General features: G+C 38.5%; 1 long non-coding RNA gene across 1 annotated transcript in view; it reads right to left on the bottom strand.

The window, feature by feature from the left end:
* The window catches only part of LOC135417607 (uncharacterized), a 394,759-nt gene extending 385,756 nt beyond the window's left edge, over positions 1 to 9,003 (bottom strand). The window contains exon 1 of the long non-coding RNA XR_010432135.1: positions 8,848 to 9,003. This is a non-coding gene — a long non-coding RNA (uncharacterized LOC135417607). The remainder of the gene's footprint in view (positions 1 to 8,847) is intronic.
* Positions 9,004 to 17,648: the final 8,645 nt, after the last annotated feature.

Below are 17,648 nucleotides of genomic sequence, written 5' to 3'. Positions count from 1 at the left end.
CCTTTTCAATACGTAAATGTTATGAAAACTATTATTTTTCAAAGGCAGGAATTATTTAATTCTATTACTAAAGCATTAGTAGTGCTGTTTACTCAATGAGTAAACTTTGGTCTGCTTGGACTAGCACAGCATTCATAAGGATAAAAGATTTGATCTCACAGTGACTGCACTTGATATTACAACTACTCAACTGCAAAGCCAGAGCTCTCTTAGTTGTTTTTCAATCAGAGAATACTTTGTGCTAAATTGAGTAATGCAGATGTATAAGAATGGAATTTTAGTTCACAAGAAAATGCTAAAAACTACAAAACATAGTAAGTGTAGTTTTCAGGCAGGTGTTGACCCTGTGTTTTCTTCACATTCTTCAGAGAGAAATTTCTCTTTCTTTAAATCAGCCTGAAAGTACTTCTGTTATTTGGGCGTCGCTCTGAATACTGCGTTTCCCCATCACTCCTTGAGTTTATAACCTGACTGGCCTTTTGTTTCAGCTGACGAATTTCAAGCTGTGAAGTGTAATTCACTTTGACATCCGGGCTTTCTGCAGCCAAGCACCACCCCACAGAAATTCGTAGGACAGATTTTGTGTTGATATAAACGAAGGTGATGATTGATTAGAAAGGCTGCAAGTGCTGCTCTTATTCAGAGTTCCCTAGAAAGGGGATGTGAGAGTCATAGTTGTATCCAAACCACTTTTGAGCTATGCTCTCTGTCCTGCAGCAAGTCTGGGATTGTTTCTGTTCAAGTGCACATCCAAGGAACTGGCTTTTTTTTTTTTCCTCTCTTTCTTTTTTGTTAATTTCTGTTCCAGGCAGCATCACAAAAGGTTAGTGATGTTAGGCTCATAACTGGTATACTACAGATTTTCTAGAAAGGATAGTCCTAGGAGGGAAAGAGATATATGGGGGTGATTTCCTAATTGGTTAAACAGGATTGGACCAAGAATTTAGGCTGGAAAAAAAAAAGATGCTTTTTCCCATCACTGACATTCTGAGCAACCTTAGACAAGTCACTTAAATTATATGTACACTGCAGAGCCAAGAGAGGAAGTGTGAGTCCATCAGCCATGCATGTTCCTTCCATGCTGTTGACTTGAACTCATTCTCTGCAGCAAGAACGCACTGTGGTGATGAAATATCTCTCCATCACTTGCTACAGTGAATCTAATGGATTTTTTTTCCTCTCTAGGAAAGTTATTAGACATCCTGCTATATTTGTTGACAACTTAAATACAAGTATATCCAGGCCTTTTTTTTTTTTCACATATATATGAAGACAAACTCAAAAAAACAACTCAAATATAACCAGTCAAAAAAAATCACCAGAACAAAACAAAACAAAAAAGAAACCCAAAATCAAAAAAACCCCAAAATATAACAACTCAAAAAAATGGAGCCAGTGAAGGTGGTCTAGGCTTTGCTCCTTGAAAGTCTCATAACCCAGGACTTCTTTTCCACCATGAAGGTCTGCATTGAAAAAGAGCATAAACATTCCCTTCCTGTGTGTTTCTTCCCCACTTGTCACACACTTTTACAGACCTTAGATTCTTTATGTAACTGCAGCAGGACACTGCTTTTGATTCAGACTTTTGGGTTTTATCTACCACAAATAAAAATTGGGAAGATTAATATACTTTACACGGGAGCAGGGAGCTGAAGATGGGAAAGAAACCATAACAAAAATATGCAGGAACAATATGCTTGCTTATTTTATTATTTCCTGAGGGTTGCTACTCTCCTCCCTTCCATTCCATCAGTACATAAATTATGCTTGTGGCTCCTTACTCCCATTGAATACCAAATCTTCTGCCGCCTTCCTTCTTATGAAGATCATGAGTTAGAGGAACAATAATGGCCACGTTCCTAGGCTGTAATAGCAACATTTAGAGGTATTTGTCTTTTCCGTTTTCTGACAGATCCATTACCAGTTCATTAGCCTTTAGTGGGTAGAGACATTCCGTAAACAAATGAAAGTAACTCCATTTAAGAGCTAGTGAGCTAAATACAGCTCTACCCCTTAGCCTGCTAATTATATGGAGTGTTGCGAGTGCACACTGAAACAGATCCATCCCTTTGTTGCAATTTTAGAACGTTTCTTAAAATTTCTAAGAGCTAAGACACAAAATTAACTTTCTTTGTCGAATTGTCAGTGGCTACAAAGATGTGAAATGGAAAGCCAGTCTGGGAGAATTTGTGCTACCCTATCTTCTTATAGTCCAGCAAGTATAAGGTATATGTATTTTTAATTCAAAAGATCATTATCTTCCTTTTTCACTATATTCCCTTGTTAAGGTGACAGACTACTCTGAGTATTACAAAAGCATCATAGTGTAAAGGCTAATCTCTATTAACTTTTAAACATAAAAACCTTTTTAAAATATAGACAGAAGGAGTGACACATGGAAGTCCTGTCTTGATACGTGTGATGCAAATTATTCTGGAATTAAATAATCCAGTATAAAATAAACAGTCACCACATTGAGCAACAGGGTATAGCATTACTTGTGCCTCTCCATATCCTTTTGTCCACACTACCTTCAAGTTCCTATAGAGAAATCAGGAGGCTGATCATCTTCTAATACTTTAACAATAACCTCTTTAGGGTAGTTGCATATTAAATAAATTGAAGTTCTTCAACATAATGGGACTTTACCCAAACAGGGATAAAAATGAACTTTACCTTCTTCAGCTAATGCACAAGTCAGCAGAAACACAAGTTCCATAATAGAAATGCAATTGGTACACAAAGCTAAGCCCTTTATTGCTAAAGACAACCACATCCTATTCCTTTTTGGAGTATTTTTCCTACAAGTGCTGAGTTTCTGTGCCCCATCTGGACAGTAAGCCAGAGTGCTTCTCAGAGTTTTAACAAGGAGGCAGGTTCTCCTAAGTCATTGACAGTTAGGCAGTTCCTATCCAGGGCTAATCTAACACTTAGATTAAATTAAAAAATTGGCAGGAAATGACAAGCACTCTTAACTATTTCTGTTTGGGGTGAAATTGGAGGCAAGAATGATGATTCAACATGAGGAATCTAAGCTTTTTACTTATTTCAGAGGACTGAATGATGTTGTTGGTGCAGATGCTGGCTGTAGTTTGACAAAGAATGATGTAAATGTCAGAGATACACATTTTGGGAAGATATGTTATTGCAGAGTCCTGTTGTAAAGATGCTTTTAAGAAGCTGTTGTCTCTTCCTAATTGATCACAGGAAGTGCATCTCCTGGAGAAGCAGTGAGAGCTGGGATCAATGACAGGCTAGTTTAATGCAGCTCTTAACAACAACCTGCAGAGATTAGGAGGCTGTCAGAAAGATAACACCAGAGATTTATAGATTGTTTTCTGAAGCCATTCTCAGCTCTCATGGGTGCTCTGTTATGTTTCTCTATGCTTGGTATGTAATATGTACTCCCTTTATAGATCCAAGATGTGGTTCTCATTTATGAAGAAAATAGCATTGCACCTTTACGTGCTGCTCAACTCCTAACACCCCAGGAGAGCAGCAAGGCAAGTGTCTGGAAGCCAAGTCAGTTAAGTAGTTAGAATGGCTCAGGGAAATTTGAGTTATAGCTGCAGTTTCTTCTCTCACTTAAGTAGGGAATAATGGGCCTAATTCAGCTACTGTAACATCACTAAATCGATGGAGCAGCATTATCAACAAATGAGCCCCCTGTGTGCTGAGATGGGCTCAGGTGCTGCAGTGTTTGGGTTTGAAGGTCCAGCTCTGAAAGGCAGTTGAGGTCGTGGTGGAATGGCTCCACTCCACCAGAGGAAGAAGAGTGCCTCTTTTCTCACATTTGTGGCTTGGGAAGGAGTCAGATTGAAGTGTGCCAAACAGAAGGGGAAATAAGAGGTGCTCTGCTGACATAAGAAGGGAGCAGTACTATTGATTTTCATGGAATGGGCTATGCTGTACTGACTGAATAAGCCAAGAGTTCTGTTAGCATTGCACTCAGCCTGTTTGACATCTATATAGCAGCCTTTCAGAGAAAATTTTTATATTTATGAGATTTGCCTATTGTAACTTTAAAGTCACTGCAGTTTTTATCTAATATGAATTAGACAAGACTATTCATTGTAATTATTCCTGAAGATCATGTCACTTGTCGGTACTCAGAACAGTACAAAGTAAAAATGAATTACCTGAATGGTCACTATTTGAACAGAGGGCACTTTGGTCTAGGGAGAAGAGAAACTCTGAATGTGCAGGGAAAGGTTACTCCCTCAACAGCATATAAATCCTAAAGATGAAATCAGTTAAACACTCCTTAAAGGAATATTAGGAAGACTTTCCTGTGACTTTTGCTTTGTTTTATTATTGTAAATCAGGAATAGAGAGACCATAAAGACAGAAGTAGAATGTACTGGGCAGTCTCAGTCCACAGATTAATCTACACTTTTCCAGCTCTGCAGAGGACTTGCCATCATTTTCATAAATAGATGACAAGGACAAAGATGGACAAAGCTAATTAATTTAGCTTCTCATAAACTTGGTGCAGCGTATAAGGTGATGACTTGCAATCAAACTGCAGAGGCTCAAGATATATAGCAGTTAAAGTGGGTTGATGGGATTTCTTATCTACAGTGAAGCCCTTGGCAGCACCAACACTGACCAGCAGCAAGAAGTTACCTGTGTTCCACTGGAACCAAGAAAGGAAAGGGTTCTTTTTTACTGGGTAGGTCTGGAGATTGTGTCCATGGCCTGTGTGTTATAAGCTTCAGGTTAAAATGTATTTCTTTAGGAAAAAACATACTTAAAGTTATCTATGGCAATCAATAAATGGGGTGGTTCATATTCCACAATTATGTTAATTACCAGTTTGCATATGTTTCATTATGGCTTTTATGTCAATGCCCCTAGTATGACAAATGTGACACTGCCACCATTTAAAGAACATGACAGGACCATGTAAAATTCTAAAAAACCCTAAGGAATTGCTACAAACTTCTACATGAAATTTAGATTCTATTTCAATTAGAGAGTACAGAAAAAGGGAGAACAAGATACTGAAATACTATTTTTCTTTTTTTTTTTTTTTAAATGAGAAGTGTTGAACTGAGCAGGGGCGCCCAAACTAAAGTGCATCTTTAATGAAACTAGCCTTGAAAAGTTAACTGGAGGAAAGAGGGAAGCCAGTAAAATTCATAACTTACAGCACAGGAATTTCATTATGTGGGCTAAATGTGCAAGACAGCTGTTTCTCCATACTGCCATTTGGATTGGTTTTAACACATGCACCTTACAAAGGTCACATTTTGATCTGTGAAATGAACACCACTGCACAGTATTGAAGAAATTCAATCTATGAAGTCATAGCTTAAAATACAATTTATGTGTGCCATAATGCACTTGAGAGAAAAGGTACCAAAAAAGGGTGAAGCCTGTGGCCCACAGAAAACTGTTCTCATCCTTATGCTTGCCAGTATGCTTTCTCCAGACCACTAGGAGACAGTAAAAATGCCCTTTGAATAGTGAGAAATACAGGAAAATCCTACTGCATGTGTGTGTCATGGTTTAACCCCAATCAGCAACTCAGCCCCACACAGCAACTCGCTCACTCCCCCAGGGTGACAGGGGAGAATCAGAAAGGTAAAAGTGAGTAAAGACAAAAAGTGGGTTGAGAAAAGGACAGTTTAACAGGTAAAGCAAATCCACACATGCAAGCAAAGCATAACAAGGAACTAATTTACTGTTTTCCATGGACAGGCAGGTGTTCAGTCATTCCCAGAAAAGCAGGGCTCCATCATGCTTAGTGGTTGCTTGGGAAGATAAAGGTCGTCACTCCAACATCCCCCACTTCCTCCTTCTTCCCTCCAGCTCCATGTGCTGAGCATAATGCCACATGGTGTGGAATATCCCTTGGGTCAGTTGGAAGCAGCTGTTCCTACTATGTCCCCTCCCATCTTCTTGTGCATCCCCAGCCTCCTCACTGGCAAGATGTGGATAAGGAGGAGGAAAAGCTTTGATTCTGTAAACATTACTCAGCAATAACTAAACCACGCTGTATTACCAACACTCTTTCTAGCACAAATTCAAAACACAGCCCCACACCAACCATGGTGAAGAAAATGAACCCTACTTAGGCCAAAACCAACAGAGTGTACAACCACACAAGGGTGTCCAAACACACAAGTGTCCAACACGTGTTGGATACTAGTCCTTTCCAGCCTGAGCACTAAGTGAAAAGAATTAGGGGATCAAATGCTACATTGATAAATATAAAACTAATAGTGCAAATGCATTAGATAACTTTAAATACTGGGCAGATGCCCACTTCTTTCAGATTGTTATGAGGATGGAACAGAATATGGAACACAGACATAAAAACCCCAAACAACAAAAACCACGAGACAACTAAGCCTGTCTTCCTGGTGTAAACAACTGCATTTAAAAAGATGAGAATACTCAATAAAGTTGAATTTTATATTAAGACCTTGATAGAATCCATATGGCAGACAGGTCTGAAACAAGTGGGTTTTTTTCCTCGGCCTTACTTATATATTGAAAGCAAAGATTAGGGAAGACAGCTTTAGAGCAGTTGGAAAAATTGCAGTGGGAAAAAGTCTACATCCAGACTCTATTAATATGATTTCGGTGTGAAAGAATTCTCCAAGACGAGAATTCAAAAGGAATTGTGATTGTCAGAGCATTTGCCCAGGAAGAGGCCCTTCAGAACTGAATTAAAGCACCAAGAAATACTCTGTTGGAAATTTAAGTGGGGGATTTCATTATTAAATACAGTTTTAGTTTAAGACTATCAGGTTATTATAAGGGTTAGAGAAGATGGGAAATGCATGAGAACAAATCATCCACAAGAAGTTCAGAGATTTTTTTATAGTGAATTCAAATTAACAGTAATATTGAGGGGTTGTTAAGGCTCATCGTGTGCAATAAAAGAAATATAGACCTACATAAATTGATCTCTGGCTTAGAGCAGTGAGTATAACCAAGAAAACTTATGTACTTCTAATGAATTAGTTTATTGAAATTGCTTCATATATACTTTATATATATATATACACCACGAACAAATAACTTGGTCATGCTCATCATGTAGATTTTAACTGGCAGGTTATATCTGTTGGTAATGACTCACACTCATCCAATCTTTATAGCCTAGTGCAAAACTACTTTTGCCCTGTAGGCACCAGCAAGGCATCTCCTAAGACTTGGCCCTTCCCACCAAAGCTAGCTGCAAAGTCAGACCTTTTTCTGTTAAAACATGAAAACAGAAAGCCATTGTTGTTTTGCTTTAAGTTTCTGTGACTCAACTGGGCTGCTCAAAATTAGAAGCCCTTATAATAAAGACTGTCAGCTGAGATGCCATTGCAGAACAAGAAATACATTTGGCCATTTGATGGCAGTGTTAAATTGTGCATTGCAACATCTTTCTTAGGTTCAGGTTTTGCTCTTAGCACCATACACATCTCTTGTATCTCTCCTCCTAGGGCTTTTGCTTCACAACTCAAACCTTTTTAAGATATAAATATCGTGGAAAAAAAAAAAGGCAAAAAAATTAAGGATTAGGCACAGTACGGATTAATTTATCTGGAAGATGATGTTGGAAGTATTGCTTGGTGACATCTTGGTGTTTTGGATGACTTGAGGTCCCTACTGCAACATTTGGGATCATTCTATCAAAGAAACAACCCTTGACTAATTTGTAGTCAGCAAAATCCTTATAAAAAAACCCACAGCAATATTAAAGGAACCTTTTTTTTTTCTCCTTATCTCCAACACTATATATATATAAACCTGTATCAAGAAGTCTTGGAGACAGGGGATTTGCATTTCACTCTTGTACAGCTCCAAGATACCAATATCCAGGACTCAGAACCAGATCTGAACACATCATGTTACATAACAAAATAACAATCATTCACTTCCAGATAGTGTCTAAGTCCATTTCCAGCTTTAACCACCTGTCAGCACATCATTCTTTTGAGGAAGTGATTTAGAGTGAACGCTTCAGTTGCATACATTACTTTTTGTTTCTTTCTTGCACATGTACAACGGGTGGAATTTTTTTCTGATTTATTAATTGCACAGCATTTCTGGATGAATCAACTCACAGAGAGGTTCACATAACAGCCTGCAACATCTAAGAGAGAAGCTATTGCGTTCGTAGCCAATATTTGCATTGATCTCACACTGCATGAGGGCTCCTAGGATTTTTCCAGCACACAGGTGAAATGCAGAAGCCCTTGCAGCAGCAGGCACAAGTTTTATCCCAGGCTGTTCTTCAGTCATAATTGATCTAAGCAACCAAAATTATTCTACAAACATCCTGAAGGTTAGAAAGTGCTCACTTTGAGCAACTTCCGCCAACATTCTCATTGCTCTCTGAATAAGTGATCTTAAATCCACTGATCTTTATCTAGATAAAGCTAGGAATAGCAAAAATAGACCTCTCTGACTTTTCAGTCTGGACGACAAACGCAATGAACAAGAGTCTAACGATGCAAAGGTATCTCCAAGTACGTGATTTTGACTTTGCTAATTTAGGTCTGTGGTGGGTTTACCTTAACTAGCTGTCAGACACCCTTCCAGCCCACCACTCACTCCTCCCTCCCGAGGAAAAACAGGATTAAAAAAAGCTTGTGAGGGAAGGTAATGACGGGTAGATTGGTTACCAGTTGCCATCAGGGCCAAACATACTCAACTTACAGAAAATTACTTTTGCTTGCTGACTATTAAAATAGAGTTGGATAGCAAACAAAGAAACAGAAGACATAACACACTTCCTCCCATCCTCGCCTTTCCAAGCTCACTTCCACTCCCTCATTCCCAACTCCACTCCCTCCCAAGCAACATAAGGGCCCCAGGGGGAGGGTCAGTACACAGCAGTACCTCTCTGCAGCTCCTTTCTCCTCAGGGTTCTCTTCTGCTCCAGTGTGGGTCCTAAGGATAAACCTGCTCCTGCATGAGCTCCACAGCAAACAGCTGGCTCAGGGTGTATCTAGCTGCTGTGTCACAGAGCCCTCCACAACCTGTGAGGAAAGTGAAGAAACCTCTGCTCCAGCACCTGCTTATTCTCAAGTCTTAGTGCCCACACTCTTTTTTTGTTATTATTTTTGGCTTCCCCCCTCCCACCAGAGCATGGGCTTTCTGCCCTTCTAAAAGAGGTGTCCCCTGAGGCACCACACACACGTCTGAGGGCTCAGCCCCACCCTGTTCTGAGGTTCCTGGGGACAGCTGGAACCAGCCATGTGTAGTGGAAACAGTCCTGATGTCCCCTCACAGAAGCCACCCCACAGCTCCCTCACAACCAAAATGTTACCCTGAATACCCACCACAGATCCAGCTCAGCAATACAGGCACCAAACAGAGCGTGAGCTTCTAAAATAGAGTACTAGTGAGCAGGGTCCTTAGAAATAACCCAGGCCAGTGTCAGCAGTGATTGCACTCACCTGGCAATAATTAGTGCTCTCATTAAAGGACAGACACATGACACAGGTGGTGTGATTTTCAATTTAAGCTCCCTCTTTGAGGGAAGAAAAGGACCTGAGTGGTCGTGGTGGATTAGGGTATCATGCTGAAGAGTGCTAATCTGTTAATGAGGAGAAAATGGCTTTCTAATTCAGTGTTCTTAATTTCTTGTATTAATTGATTTAAACAACTCCTATTCCACTAACATGAAACATGGGGAGAGGGCATATAATAATCAGTTTTCTCATTTTCAGTTTTTACTAAAATAAACCTCTTAATCCGTCATGTTTCTAAATATTATCTGAATATCTGCCTCTTCTTACTGTCCATCTTAAGTGGCCTATCAAATGCAGCTGCAGTGACCTCTCTGGTTGGTAGTCTGCCTTCAGTTTTAGAACTTTCTCTTTTTTTCTGGAACATCAACTATAACCAGATAACACACTGACCTCGAGCAGTTGTGGCAAACATGGGAAGACATTGAGATCATATTAGCAGTCCCTAAACTATTCAGAGCACTTTTGGTAAAATGGTGCTGCAGGACAAAGAAAGCAAAGAACAATTCCCAGCAGGCCAGATTTTTTTCCCAGTTGCTGTCTGTAATTATTTCTATCAGATAAGTTATTTGCTATGCAAGTTTACCTTCAAAAGCATGTTTGTTAAAAAGAGAAAGGGGAAGAAATCCTTTGTAGGGCCTGCACATGATTAAATGGCTTTAACAAAGGATAATGAATAATAATGATAAAACCCTGTCAATTGGAATTTTAAGCATTTTGGCTTGTGAATTAAAAGAGCCAATGATATCAAAATGACTGCATGTAGCAAATAAATGGTATTTGTCAATGTTGCCTATCAGTGAATATTACAAATGAGCTGATCCTAGTTTGCATATTTCTACAAATAACATTTCTTCTGAAATTTTAATGTACTTACAACAAGTAGGGAACTATTACCTTATATTACCAATATATTACCAATATATTCTGCAGCTCTCTGAGAGAGGATCTGCTGTGTCAATTCTGCTCTTGTACAGCCCAAGAAAACGACTGGGGGTTTTTGGCTTTTTGTTTTTAAAAAGGACCTTATTTGGAAGTAGACAGACAAAGGTATATGTGAGTCCCAGCAGGAAGGATGACTCAAGGAGGGGTATCTGAGTTTCTTTGAGTGATGCCTGGTGATTATTGTCATGTTCTGTTCTCAAAACTGTATGCAGGAAGGTGTACATTTGCATAAAATTGCATTGAATTAAATAGATTTTTTTCCCCCATTGTATTGTTATCAGTTATCTTGCAACAAGGATTTCATATAAGGTGTACCTTAAGCTAATAATTTATTTAAACTACTATATTGTAAACACTGTTTTCTGGCAAATGTCTTTTTGCATGAAAATTTTGTTTTATTCCAGAAATTAGTTTGGGGGAAAACTGATTTTTTTTCCCCCTCTAATGTGTTCTTCTATATGCAGATGCCTTTCTAAATATGTGGCTTAATTTTTCTTATTTCATTGACAGAGGTAGGGCAATATAGTTGAAATGAATTTGAGAGGAGAGTTTTTTAACTTGTGCTCATACATTTCATCACTATCAACTTCAAAATTAAACCAAATAAGAAGGTATACAAACATTTAGATATACTGCTATAGTAGACAGAAGCTGAGGAAAAGACAATAAATGTCACAGAACCTTAGTTTTCCATCCAATTTTCCTCAAAAAATATCTTTTTGTTTCCTACATCCTCTTTGTTCAGGAAGGTCCACAGAGAGGAATGACAAGGCATCTATCACTTTATCACTCTGACGACATCCGTTACCAGTGTCACCTTTTATTTAAACCCAGAGTTTGCTCTAAGAAATCTATTTTTTTTTGACAATATACTGCATGGCCAAGGCAATTTTTAACATCTATTACTCTTGTGTATTGTGTTTGAAATTGATAGTGCTGAATGTGTTACATTTCTACTGTCAGATGCTCATTGTGGGAGATAGAAATGCGGTGAAGGCCACTAACATGTAATTGAGGAAAAAGAACAGAAATCTGGTGGCTTTCCAGTGAGGGACAGCTGCTCAAAGGGAGGTTAAGTAAGTAGAATATGTTGGATACTACTTTTTCCCCACTGGAGAAATGTGTACCAAAGTACTTCAGAGCTCTCAATCAGATGAGTGTTCTGCTATCAGTGCTGTAAACAATTTCAGTAGGATGCTGGCTGGGAGAAGTGGAAAGAGAATATAGAAAAGGAAAAAAGGAGGGAAACAGAAGAGGGGGTCTTTTAAAGAAAGTTACAATTTTTTTATTATAATGAACAAGCATACATATTCCTTTTGGATACAAATATTTACCTCTGTATACATAGCTTCCATTTATAACAAAGAGCAGTGAAGCAACTGGATATGGGCCAAAATTCTTCCCTGTATTTTAAAAAATTGGAGCAGATTCCCTGACTTTAAGCAATAATCCTATACCGCTGCAGTTTATTTTCTGGTGAGGAAAATCAGTGCTACTTCAGCATATACATCAGTTGCTGCAGAAGCCAAATCAATCAGACAGTCAAGGCGGATCTGTCTAGATCTCCATCTAAAAGTGAACTGCCCAAAGCAGTCTTAAAACATTGACTCAATAGCCTGGTTTTATTAGCAAATGAACCAGAACTCCTCTCTTTATAATCAGAGGACACTTGGCTGCCTGAGGATACAGTGTCCTTCTGTGACTCCCTCATGTCTTGCCTCAGTCTGAAGCCTTTGGCAGGACCCCACTCTGCTTAGCTGCTCTGCACAGAAATAGCCATCTCCTCTTCTTCAGGTCATTCCCTTTTCAAAGGCAAAAACCATGGAAACCAAAACCAAACCAAGCGAGAACCATCCTTCATACAACCTGATTAATGTTTCTACAGGTTTCTTAGGAGCTAAGTACAATTTTATTAAATTCTCTCTCTACTAATATCAGAAGATTTTCTAAGTTAAGCACTGGTTCGTGCAGTTGGGTATTTATCACATGCCTATAACATTTTTTTTTCCAAAAAACGTTTTTAGCTTCTTAGTCTTTTTTTAATGGAAAAACTTTTTAAGGCAGAAAAAGGGAGAGAAAAAAGACTAAAACCCCTGAAATATTTTCCTTAAATATCTGTTTAACCCCATATTCTACCTTTTGGTTTCAGATCCCTCAGTATATAATGAGGCACCATTATATCTCATGCGAGGCTATGAGACAGGAACAATAAAAATAGTACTCAAGTGTTGATTTCCATTTTCTCTTGTCACCAACTTTGTTCTAAGTTAAAGGTAAATGCCTTCTGACATCTGGCTACTAAATTCTGTTTTCCACTTGTGCTTCTAAGACATGTATGATGTCGCTGGGTGTGAAACACACACTGAAAAGGAGTAGTGGTGATGATCCTGTGGTACAAAGAGAAATCTTGTTTCCAGTGAGGTGATAGGGTGTCACTGTCTTCCCCTGGATCATGGACTGACAGTGGCTCTTTTCTTATGACACACTGACAGCTTCATGTACCCGAATTACTTTCAAGTGATGTCAATTTAATTCATTGAAATGAGAGTCTGATAACTGTCCTCAGCCTCTGTGTAGAAAACAACAGGCATTCCTGCTGCTGTATACAAATGTTAACAACAATATGTTGAAACACAAGCTCGACAAATCATTTAAGCATTTACTTTAGCCTGCCCCGCTGCAGCAAAACACTTAAGCACATGCCTAAAGGTATAGACATGCTCAAGTGCTTTTCTGATTAATGATGAACTGGAGCCCAAGCGTCTAATTTCAAGACTAACATTGTGTCTTATTGCTAGATTGGAAGAATTACTCATTCCAGTACTATCCAGGGAGATTAACATCACATTTCACTTCACTTTCTCCATGAATGCTGCTGGTACACAGTGGATGTGCTGAAGGAGCTCTGAAATGTTGATGCACAGCCAGATTTGCCCACGACTGATGCTCTGAGTTCCTCGAGAGGCAACCAGAATGACCCAACCCCACTCCAAAATGAAGGTTTATAAACTGTTACTTCACTTTTTGAATGAATGAGTCCTAAAAATCAGTTTTCAGGAAATGAAGGGGAGGAAATTGTTTAAGTTCTTTAACATTCTCTCAAGATGTCACCTATGTGCAGGAATGGTGTGTGTTCATTTTAAAAAGAGATAAATGCAGAAAAACACATGACAATCAGTCCTGAGCCAAACAAAACAAAAGAGAACAAAACAAAACAAAAACCAAACCCAAGAAAACCAAAACCAAAAACACCCACAAAAAACCCCCCAAAAATCAACCCCAAAAAACCCCAAAACAACAAGAGGAGAAAACAAAAGATAAGGACATTGTCCTTACTGTGAATCTTCATTTCCCTCTAAATGGTAAAACAACAAGGTCAGTGTCTCAGTTCAAAGAAGAATGCAGGCCCTCCATTGCCAAGGCACCAGAGACAATGTCAGACTTAATTGTCAGATTACTGTCTAATCAATGATTTCTCTGATTACTGACCCACTGACAATACAGCCAAATCAATGTGTTTATTCCAAGCGCTAGCACTGATGCTCTAAAAGAGTGAAAATCAGGAAAAAAATTACAACATTAAGTAACTTGAATCCCCTGCATACCAATTGAAACTGTCATTTGGTTTGCTTATTTACAGGGTTTGAAGGGTTTATCTGACAACAGAAGGGCTAATAAACAGAATCCAAGTCGTGTTTAATTACATCACTTTTATTATCTTAATTAATCAGTCCACCGCACTGCACTCTAATATCATAATGCTGTCTTTTTTATAATGGACTACAGAAGATTTCTTTATTTCTCTTCACCTAATTTTTGGCCCATATCTATTGTGGCATTCTTTTTGTTGAGTTCATACTCCTAGACATGAGGCCAGTGTATTAAATCTTCGAAAACTTGCTGTTTAGCTGGAGAACAAAAACACCCTGAAAGCTGAATGGAATAACAAAAAGACAAGAGAGTCTGTACTCTAATTAATTTTAGATGAAAAGGGAAAATTAGAAAAGACAATGAAGGATTTAAAGCCCAGAGGTATCTGGACAGGAACTTGGAAAAGATTGTGTAAATGTGGAATTGATGATAAAAGTCCATATACCAGTGCTTGATTACAACCAGAGATTATACTAAAAAAAATTGTAAGTTATGACTTAATCTATGCCAAGAGTAGATAGATATGCAGAATCCTCCTGATAGCTGAGATGAATGTAGAAAGGGGAAACTGGATAATACTGATCTCAATTTTAATTCACGTTTCAAATGCAAACTGTTTTAATTATGTCTAATTGAAATGATTTATTGCCTTAAGTGGCAAGGAAAAAGACCCGCACAGAAATTCAATTTCTTAATCTTTTTGCTGCACATTGTTCCTGTTCTTCATCTGTTTATTGTGTTGAATGCAGAAATAGGAGATATCTATATCTTTCCATTTAGATATAGATATATCTATATCTAGATATATCTATATCTTTCCATATCTAACTTTTTGAGCTGAGTTGAATCATGACATAAAGAGAGAGGAAATAGTTTCCATGGTGGAGACCCAGTGATGTGAAAAGGTGAACCATTTAAAGGTGAACTGACACCCTTTGAAATAAACACAGCTTAAGTTCCCAAACAAGGACTAGATGTGTAAGCTGAAAATATGTACAGCTCAAAAGGTATTCTGTAAATAAAGTTTCCTTATTTAACTGACAAAACTTCATTTTGGAATTGATTATTTATGTGACTGTTTGGAGTGCTGTTGCCACCACCCAAGGATTTTTCCTGTATTTTATAACTAGACCTCACCATGGACATCCTTGAAGAAGGCACCTATGGATCCATCATCACAGAGAAGGGAACTGGCTATAAACTTGCCCCAATTACAAGTGCCTTCTCATTTGTCTTGGCAAATGAAACTCTGAATTTTTATGACAGGTTCAATGGACAGATAGAGTGTGATACTCTGGGTAAGGCAGCCTCTAGCTCAGTGGCTGGGGCTGACTGAAGTGATGGCTTTTAGTACAAAGACAAGCAAATAGAATCACTGTTTTGCCTTCCCCTGGAGGAGGCTCAGTGCAATTGTGCAGTTGCAGGGCTTTTGGGGAACACAGAAATTCTTTCAGAGTAGAATCAGTATTCAGAAATCACAGAAGTAATCTCTGGAGGTCAGCTTGGATCAAGCCTCAGCTCAAAGCTGGGCCTCATTAAATTATTTTCCTGAGTGGCAAATGATCACTCTCCTGAACGGCTGTAGGAGTCCCTGGTTGTCCCTCACAGCAGCATCAAGCCTTCATGTCTCAGCATTGTGGTGGTACAGCCCAAAAGAGCATTTCCAGCCCTCCAAAAGCAAGTGGGTCTGCCCCCCTGCCCTCCCCATAATATCATCTCCTGGCTGGCTTGGGGAAGAGTGGCAGCAGGCCTCCGGGGCTTGGAGGGAATTTTTTTCTGGTCTTCAAAGGGTATTTGCCCTACAAAACCCTTTTCAAAATCAAAAGTTGGTGTTGGCTAAATATATTTGGCACTGAAATTTGTTCTTTTTGCCTCTTTACTGTATATTTGCCTATAAAATAAATAAATATAGATTATTTCTCTAAAAATATCCACTGACTTTAGTGTCAATGAATTTACTGATTGAAATGTGCTTCAAGAGAGGTACTAAAAACATATTAAAATACTGTAGAAATAGATAGGTTTTCTGTGTGTTTTTAATTTTCCATAATAGGAATAATTCCTTGTTTGGGTGGTTTTAAAAAAAGCTAATGGGGAAACATTTTCTAATACAATCTGTAAGACTTTTCATAAAGGGATGGAGGTGAAAAAGCAGCTGTGGTAACTTCGTATGTGGTATGTAACTGACCTGAGGGAAAGCAGCCTGCCAGAAACCTCTCACAAGGACTAACTATCCACATAAATTCCTGTGTTTGAGTTGATGCTTGCAGACAAGCAAAGGCCGATGTCAAAGTTCTGAAGGCCAAATTAAGACAAAGTTTTTCTAGGTTTCTTTGAAGAGCAAAGCGTTTTGGACTATCTTTCAGTTCCTGTAAGTCAAATCTCCTTGACAGCCTATTATTTGTTCAGTCATTACATTCTCTTGATCCTCTCTGACAAAGTTATCAAACACCCCACTGGGACCACAGCCAAAAAAGCATTCACCTTTATACAAAGGGCCAAATCCTGATAAAGAATGCACAGCTGGAGTAAATGCACAGTTTAGTCAGAAAATAGAGCTAAATGGAGATTTCTGCTGCACCTTGTCACAGCTTATGCAAATCCAAGCCACAGGAACTACAGGATATGGGGAGAAATCAAATATACAGCTCAAATATACAGTGGAGGTTTCTCCCCTCACTAACCCTTCTATACAAATAGCCACAGTAGAACTTAGATTCATTATATAGAGATGTGCTTTTATTTTCCCTTTATTGGCTCTCTATTGTCTATTCTTTCATCCATAAGGAAGGCAGTATTACTTTACTTTTATATTGTTCATAACTGCAGTGGGAGCAGCAATTGATCCTTATTCATCATTGGGTGCAGCATAGTCAGTCATAGTGCCAATTTTTTTGTATACTTACTACTCATTACTTTTGATATGCTTATTGATTTTTGTTTTATTGTAATAATTGCTCAACTTTTCACAGTTTTTATTTTAATGATCTGGTTCACTTCTTTTGCATGTTTAAAATGCCAGGTTCCCAAATGCCCTTCATTCTGCACTATATTCAGACCTGTTATGATGTATCAAAACAGACACCACCAGTGTGCATCCTTTCACCACTTTCTGAAGAATTCAAATTCCTGAAGATGAAAGTTGTGACCTTCAATATCCATCCTATAGCTAGATTTAATGATTATATGTGCCTTGCCATTTCCCTGCTATCTACAATGGGTACACCAACACACGAAGTACTGCACAAACACAGCATAACTTGTGTCGTGATTCCATCTTAGCTGAAGCAGAACAGTTGTCCTAAAAATCTACCTCTTTGCTGTAGCGCACTTGTACTTCTTAATGAACTGCAGTGCAGTCATTACATAGCTGGTCTATAACTGGTTTATTTATCTATATGCATATATAAGTGCATATATCTGTTTGTACGTACATGCAAACACACATCTCACAGACCAAGGAACAACTGAAGATGGAGAGTCTCTTAAGAGGCAACTACTGAGAGTGAAGGAGAAGAGAGAAGAAAGAAAATGAAGGTAAGTGTGTAGGAATTTATTTAGTTTTACTGGGAC

The sequence above is a fragment of the Pseudopipra pipra genome, chromosome 7 (assembly GCF_036250125.1).
Source record: "Pseudopipra pipra isolate bDixPip1 chromosome 7, bDixPip1.hap1, whole genome shotgun sequence".
NCBI lineage: Eukaryota > Metazoa > Chordata > Aves > Passeriformes > Pipridae > Pseudopipra > Pseudopipra pipra.
This window is presented reverse-complemented; position numbering and strand designations above follow the sequence as displayed.